This window comes from Natator depressus, chromosome 15 (assembly GCF_965152275.1).
Source record: "Natator depressus isolate rNatDep1 chromosome 15, rNatDep2.hap1, whole genome shotgun sequence".
In the NCBI taxonomy this organism is placed as follows: Eukaryota; Metazoa; Chordata; order Testudines; family Cheloniidae; genus Natator; species Natator depressus.
The window spans coordinates 29,769,721-29,778,567 of NC_134248.1; positions in this window are offsets into that span (position 1 = coordinate 29,769,721).

The window sequence follows — 8,847 nt, forward strand, 5'->3', positions numbered from 1 at the left end:
CCAGCCTGGAAATCCACACCAGGAGAGAGGAGCCATAAGAAAGACCCATCCTTTGATCAAAGGCAGGAGGGGGAGTAGAGAAAGCATTTCATTTAGAGCATATCACTGAAATGCTGGGACCAACTGTATAGTGCTGGTGTTTTAACAGGTTCTCTTTCTAGAGGTTTGATATCAGTACAGGCGTACACTGTGCTCTTGTGCAGGGTGAAGTTGTTACAAGGCAGAGCGTGAGATTTATCATCATCATTCCTACTACGTTAGGTTGATTTGGAACAATTCAGGTTAAGTGAAAACGTATTTTCATGTTGCTAGCCTGACCACTCCATCCTACGTTCAGTTGCTCTTGATTATATCATGGGCAGGGCTGGCGTGGCAGGTTCCATAAAGACCATGGATCGATGTATCTGTATATAGACCTAGCATTACTTCTCATCAGAAGCAGCAGTTCTTTGCTCTCACACTGTCTGATAAACAGCTATGGGTTCATTCTTTGTAGATTTTTTTTAGAAAGCCACAGTCTCCTTAAATTACTAATAATGGACAAATTATAATGACTTCAAGGACTCTACAGTTCAGTCTTCCAGGGGAAATCTGTCCTAAGTTATGACTGACTTAAAATATCATTTTACTAGGTGGGCTGCAAAAGATACAAATGAACTCACCCAAAACACACTGTTTACTCAGATTACGAAAAAACATGGTGCCATTATGAACCAGCAGGCGGGTATGTGTTTCCAGTTCTTACAGTGAACTTTCAGAATTCTCTATTTGCATTATCCTTTAAGGGTCTGTCTAGGTTTACATTCTCCCTGTTTCTTTATGTAGCAAAGGGCTATGGGCTGCCCCCAATAAACCATCTGAAAGTGAAATAATTTTTTTGCAGAGCAAATGTTATTAGGAAAGGGATTGCACTATAATAAAAGGTCATTACACTCTTTGCAATTTGATTGGCATCTTGACAAATTTTATTACCAACATAATTTCTTTGGCTTGGTTCAGTGCCAGAAACACTGACATAGAGAAACAAATAACTCAGGGACTATTTTGCAGAGAGAGAAGTGGATTGGCGGGTGAAAATGTTATGAACTCTCCTAGCGCAATGCAAAGCCTGTCTCAAAATAGTAACCATGAAAGGAAAATAGGCCCTTTGGCACATTGATCATTTTTACCAGTTTACACTCTTGGGCCCAATCCTGTAGTTCTTACTCAGGCAAACCCACCATTTAAATCAATGGGCGTTTAGCTTGAGTAATGGCTGTGGTTTGACACCCACCCCCCCGTTTTCTGCAGCACTATATGAGAACATAGGATTGACAAGTCTTATATTTCTTACATTAGCTGGTCTAGTTCCTTAAACTATCCCTGGGCAATGGAGCTATGCTGATTTGAACCACTTGAGGGCCTGGCCCAATATAATCTTTTGCTACAGCGCAGAGGAGTGGTAGGTATATTTGCAGCTCCTCAATAACTTTGGCTGCATTGTCACCTGTATTTTGATTGCCTTTGTTCTTGTCTATCAGCTATATTTAACCATTGATATTCCAACCTCTTCTGTTCCAGCATCTCCCTCTCTCTCTTTCAGTCAGACCCTGGACTCCGTTCATGCACTGCTATAGCAGCTGTGTTTTTACTAAGGTGTTACCAGTCCTGGGCTACCTGCACCCCCCAACATGCTAGTGGAAATCAGTGGGAGATTTTGGTACACGGCGGTTGTCAGACTGGCCCCTTAGAGAACAGCCACTGCCCCAAATCCCTGGGAGAGCTCAAAGGAGAAACCCTCTATTGATTTATTTATTCTCTAAGGAATCCTGGTTGTTCTCTCCCCCTGCATCACCTCCCCTGCAATACACAGAAATGTCTCACCACACCGGCTATTTTTGCCTAATACCTTGTTTTCTTTTACCATAACAGAACATTGTGAGAGATCATTGAAGCTCAGCATGCCGGATCACTCCACTGAGCCAGGAGGCCCTCTGTGTGAGAGACGGCTATCCCATGCCCATCACAAACAGACCAGCTGAAAATGGGGGCATCCAAGAAGTGGGTGGCAAGTTGGACAAGAAGCACAAAATCAGTTTGACTTCAGTGGCTCAGTTCTCTCCTGGAGGGAAGCAGCCCTGTGAGCTTTGCAGGTGCAGGATAAAGAAAGAATCGTAGAATCATAGAATCTCAGGGTTGGAAGGGACCTCAGGAGGTCATCCAGTCCAACCCCCTGCTCAAAGCAGGACCAATCCCCAACTAAATCATCCCAGCCAGGGCTTTGTCAAGCTAGGCCTTAAAAACCTCCAAGGAAGGAGATTCCACCAGCTCCCTAGGGAACCCAAGGGCTCCATGAAGGCCAAGAAACCCAAATTCTGTAACCAGCAAACTTCCTTTACAGCCACCCAGACCCTGCCCTCTTCCAGGGCTGAAATAATGACAGTGGTGCAGGCCCCTGCCCTATGGCCTCCATGCAGAGGGATGCGGCTGCCCTGATCTGCCGTGGTGTTTCACTATTGGCGAAATTGTAACCGTAGCCCTCGCTGGATGTTTGACAATAGCCGGGAACTCTTCATGCACAATAGAACTGGGGGGGATGGGAGAGGAGAGAAGGGAGAAAATTGGCAAGAAACTCAGATCATGGCATCTTTTGTGGCATGGAGACTTCTGTTGGTGTTGGGGCGTCCCTCTTCTGTCAAACATGGGGGGCTGGATGCAGGCCCCTCCACACACTGACCAGAAAGGGTTCCTCAGGACACTGCTACAGAACAGCTCTTGCCACTGCACTTTCAGCTCTGCTGGCCTAGGGTTTCTCAGGATAACTCTTCCTGACCCAATTGCTGGGCTGAGTTGTTATGCTTATTACCATGGATTATCTGTACTGCGGTAAAGCCGAGGGCCCCCCTGTGTGCCAGGCACTGCACAAACCCGAACAAAGAAATGATCCCAGCCAAAAGAGTTGACAGTTGAAATAATCTTAAAGTTACATGAATCTTAAGTCATCTAAAGTGCTCAGGAATCTCTGTACCCACTGCCCTGATAGACCGCACTAATGAAGTCTCAGGGTTTTTTGTACAAACCCTTATGGGGCTCCTCAGGGGTCCCTGTGCCTCACTGACACCACAACCCTCTGGGCTCGGCTTACAAGTGAACAGCTGCTGTCCTGCCAAGTGCTCTGGGCTCGGAGAGCCAAGCTGGGGTCTCTCCATCTCATGCATCATCACCAGCATCACAGGTTCTGCAGGGCAAATTAGACCCTCCGTGGCCTCTGTGCAGCGTGGCCACCCCTCTTGGGCTCCCACCCATGTAACTGGGACACCACAAACTGCAGACATGCTGCACGGTGCACAAGAGAATCCAGATCACGCTCTCACAGGTGGGCTGTCTCCAAGGGGCTCACAGAAACACCTTCCGTCCTTCAGCTGAGTGGATCTAACCCCGAGCCCTGCCGGGACAGGTCTGCAGGGCAGAACAGCAATTTAAATGTTGTTACTGTTCCTAGCTGTTTGCCCCAGTGAGCAGAGGGCTGGGAACAGAGTGGTGAGTGGTGTTCAGAAGGGATCTGAGCCCCAGTCCTGCAGGGAGTTCCGCCAGGAGAAAGCAGGTCACTCCGCTCCGTGGTCCAGTTCATCCTTGGCCCTCATGGTGACTGGTGTCAATTGCTGTGGTGATTTTATGTTCTGAGGACACCTGTCTGGACGGCATTGGGCTGAGATGACCAACTGGTTTCACATTGGCCATGGATCTGATATCAATGACCTTGGGTCATTACTGACCTGTGCCAGGTTTAAAACAGTGACCTCCAGGGGACAGGCTCTGTCCCCAGTCACTGAGGGCCTGGACATTCCCAGAGTGCCACATGGTTGCCAGAGGGCCAGGAAGCGAGCGGCATTTGCAAAACGATCAATTGTCCAGTTCTGGATTGGCTGATATCAGAGCAAGAGCTGCTCCAGTGCCGGGTTTTTCACCCACCCCTCAGCTGTAATTAAGAGGAACTACAAAAGAGATCAAAATTGGACATGTGGTTAGTTACCAGCCGGATTAACAGGTTTCCATGACTACGTGACGTCAACTATTTTACAAACTCCACCATTCTGCACACCTGTGCAGAGACCAACTCCGAGGGACACAATAGCACTTGCCGAGCCAGCCTCCTACCCAACACTCAGCAGTGGCTGGCTCCATTAAGATTTGCTCACGGAGGGACTGGGGGATCAGGGGAAACTTTTTCCTGGAGGCTTTTTATAAATTATTCACATCTATGCAAAATCTATGCAAAACAGTCGAATAAAAATATGTCAATATGAATGTGCATCACGTGGCTGAAAACTGCTGCCCTTGCGGTCACTAGCTAAAGCAATTCTGGGAGAATAAAACATCTGTAAAGGAACGAATACATTTCAAGAGGTGCAAATAAAGGGCCAAATCCTCAGCTGTCATAAATCAACCTTGGTCTATTGGAGTCAAGGGGGGAGTGCGCTGATCTGCACCACTGAGGATCCAGCCCAAGCCCTGACAAGCAGGGAGAGGTTGTGACATTTTGCTGTCTAAATGTACTGAAACTGCTGTCAATGGATATTTAGTGTGTGGAGCTCTGTCGATCAGCATGGTGATAAGGAATTCTACGCCATCGTCAGCCCCTGCTGCTGATTTATTGAGTCTTCATTGATTGCAGTTTAATTCGGAACAAAAGGGATTTTACAGAAGTATCAATGAGCTGGAAAATAGGATCCCGTCCAGTCCTTGCCCACCCCGGCCATGCAGCATCTTTCTCAGTCACCTGATCGCCAGCACTATGCCCAGTCAAGTTTTAGCTGTCTCCGGCAAGGATGTTTCCGCCATTGCCCTTGAGAGACTGTCCACAATCTACTCGTAGAGCTCACTATTAGTGCCAATGCAGCCCCCTCTTCTGACCTAGGGAGACAGCCAGCCTGTACGGACTAGGACGTGGTGTTAAACGGAGTACATAGTGCAGAAATGGTACGTGTCACAGACGCTTCGTAAGGGCCTTAGCCAGCTCCCGTGGAAGCGAATGGACATTCACTTTCCATTTGCTCACATGAGAGCTGAATTGAGCCGAAATCTCCAATAACGGTGTGAGCAAGAGAGCCCTGGGAGCTGGGTATAATCCCTTTTCTATGTAACCAGCATAGTGCCTCTCTCTGTCCTGCATCTGTCCACATCCCTCCCCTGTGCACTCCCCACCTGACCTACAGTTAGTTGGCAAGAATTTCTTCTGTACATTGGATTTGATGACAGCAATACAGCTGAAGCAGGGAGTCAGTGGTGACGAGGCCTTGTGCTCCCGCTTTGCACAGCCGTCAATTTCACCCCGCATGAATACAGAACAGGGGTGAGTGCAGCTGGAGCAAACTGATAAAAAGTCTGTCCTTCGTTTTCTGGGTACTGCTGCTGCCTCGGACAAGCAGGGCTGAAACCTGCTGAATTGAATGGCGGGTTTGCATCTGTCCTTAGAAACCCAGGTGAGCAGGCTGTTTCGCCACTTGGATCTGTCCATAGAGTGTCTGTTGGGAGAGCAGGATTTAATCCCATCGGTCTGAGGACCATCTCAGAGGCGTAAGTGACAGAACAAAGAGAGCTGATAGCATGGTTTAAGGTGTGTGTGTGTTTTCAACCTATACTCAAATGTTTTCCAGAATTTTTAAAATAGGGAATGATTTGATGCCTGGATTCAATTCTCCTGAAATGGCTACGAACCAAATCTGATAGCAGTGTCTGGCACCTGAAAGTGAAACTGACTGGACACAATAGTGAAACTATTGGCCTATTTTCACTGACCAAACTAAGTGAGGAGTAAAAATTAAACCTTGAGCACCAATGGTGAGCAGTTCCTGACTTTCCTTCCTTTTGCAGCGGCTCTTAGTTACACAGGGACGTATGTTAGTTTTGTATGATTTGTGACCTGTTAGAGCCCATTTAAAAACTCACAAGGACTCATTGTACCGCTACTGCTGCGGAACCCGATCTGAGGACGAACGCTGTCAGTTTGATTTCCAGGCTTCTATTCCACCAGCCTGTCACCTTTGACAGATTCCACCCTGGGGATCTTTCTCTCAAATAAGCAACAAAATTCATAGAGCTCAACGCACCGACATCTCAAGTTCCTGACTTTCTCTCTGAACATTGTATCAGTCACCCATGCTGCTCTGCAGTTGCCCAGGAGCTACGCAGCTCCAGTCCAGTTACGCCACCCCATGTTCTCTGGAATTGGACCCAGGCCGCCACTGTCAAATCAGTGACGGGGGAGCTTTGAAATCCGAAATCTTTAGAAACGGCAATTTGGCAAACTAATTGTAGACACCAGAGGAGGCAAATTTGAATAGAGCATCAGATCAATATTTTGCTTCTTGTTCATTGAGTCTGGGTCAGAAGCTGCAGGGGGACTAGCTCAATGAATGGCTCTGATTGCTGATGTTTAGGACTCACACTCTGCTCTCCAGAGGTCACCTCCAGTCCTCGGCTCTCGGTGTTGGACTCCGCTGGTCTTACTGGAAACCAGAGCTTCCCCTGGCTGTAGTTTATTCTGTCACTGGGTAAGTGCCTTTGTGTGCTGTGATAGCACAGGGAGCCCCTGTCCTGTGTCCCGCGTGGCTCTATGTGAGGAGAGGAGTCCAACATCAACACGTGCAGACCAGTGACCTGCTAAACAGATTTGTTACATGGGGTGAAATGGTGCTAGTGTGCTGAATGTAGCCCCAGGGTTTTTCCTCCATTATCTGACATTCCTTTAGAAACATTTCACAGGATAGGCTAGGGGGGATGCAAATGGGCTAGCACTCGACAGAAGATGAACATTTGGATCCTTTCCCAAAGTTTGTGGGCTGTTCAGAGCTGATGTTTTGGCACAGCCTGGCCTCCCTTTAGTGACAGGGGCAGCAGTGTCTGTTGCTATGACATTGTGAGGTCTTTGCTTTTTGTATGTGCCTAAACATTTCTAAAAGCTCACCCCCTGTGCAGGGACAGCAGCCATGTTATGCTCTGAGTCATTGCAGCCTGTTACAGTTAGAAACACACAGTGCTCTCTCCTGGAGACTTTACTTTTGTTCTTTATTGTTATTTTCCTTACTCTGAGCAAAAGTCATTTTAGATTTAAAGTCTCCCCAAAGTTCGAGTATGTTTGGGTCCATTTCTAGTGATATGGGCCAGATCCTCCACTGGTGTCTATCTGTCTATATTAGGTACTTCTGTGAAGTTACCCTGATTTACACCAGTGGAGGATCTGGCCCAGTGGCTACATTTTAGAGCCCTCTGGCATCCCCATTCACCTCTCTTACTCTCTTCCCACCATACACCAGCCTGAAAGGCCTTGCATTGCAGTGACTCTGTCTCTCATTGAGTGGGCTGGAGATGGGTCTCCCTCAAGGCCACAAAGTACAAACTCCATATGGCAATGTGTTGCACTAGACAGTCCTCTGCATGCATTTGCTTAGCAGATCACTCTTCCTACCTGCTCACCCATGCACTGAGCTGTTGAGCAATGAATTGCTGGGTTAAACCAACTTTGGACAATGTAGTTTAAGCTGCAGAGACAGCAAAGAACAGGTTAATTTAGTAAGCATGATACCCGGAGATGCAACATAATCACATTAAGAACAAAGCAGCTTGCTCTCATTTAAGCTCCCCAGCCTTCAGAAAATTAGAGCCACTCACCTCTCACACAGAACACCCCAGTCATCAACTCATCAATTTCTGCCGGAGCTGGAAAGAGAAGACCAAGGGCAAGATGCTGTGAGTTTGCCATGTGGATTTATAGAGATATTTTGCTTGCATTCATTTTAACCAACAACTCCCTGAAAGGAGAGACAGGAACAACTCCCATTGATATAGAAAGAAGTTAGACGAAAAGAGGAAGGAATCAAAGCTTGTAACCGAGCCAAGGCCTGGAGCTGAAAAGCTACCAGTGGGGGTGGGGTGGGGTGTTGGTCGTTAGAGAGGGATTTGCTCAGGTATTTGTGACTATATTGCCCTCCAGTTCCTGGATGTCTGAAAGCAGGATAAAAGTCTCTAGGCTGGCTACAGCGAATGGAGCGCCTCCTTCCATCCCCGGGGTGAAGATCCAAGTTTGGAAGCGGAAGGTCCTGGTGCTGCTGCCAACAGATGACCATGAAGTCTGTCTACACGCAGCCACTGGTTTGTTACACTGTGTCTGGAGACAGCCCTTCTTGCTCATGCTGAGGGCGTGCTGTGTTATTAGTGTGGGGGGAAGAACAGGAGGACTTGTGCCATCTTAGAGACTAACACATTTATTTGAGCATCAGCTTTCGTGAGCTACAGCTCACTTCATCGGATGCACGCAGTGGAAAATACAGGGGGGAGATTTATATACACAGAGAACATGAAACGATGAGTGTTACCATACACACTGTAACGAGAGTGATCAGGTAAGGTGAGCTATTACCAGGGGGAGAGAAAAAGAACCATTTGTAGTGATAATCAAGGTGGGCCATTTCCAGCAGTTGACAAGAACGTGTGAGGAACAGCCGGGGGGGGGGGAGGGGAGTGGAAATAAACACGGGGAAATAGTTTTACTTTGTGTAATGACACATCCACTCCCAGTCTCTATTCAAGCCTAAGTTCATTGTATCCAGTTTGCAAATTAATTCCAATTCAGCAGTCTCTCGTTGGAGTCTGTGTTTGAAGTTTTTTCGTTGAAGACTGGGGGAGAGGCTCACTGCTGTGTCTCTGGGGACTGGTGAAGGTCCTTGCAGATGGCGTAGTCACATCTTATAAGTCACTAAGGTAGCATTTTTGAAGTGGCTTTAACTGCATTCTGTTTCATGTCAGTCCTTGGCAAATACCCAGGTAAATGCATGCACCAGGCATTTATCTGTCAGCACCGGTGGCAGT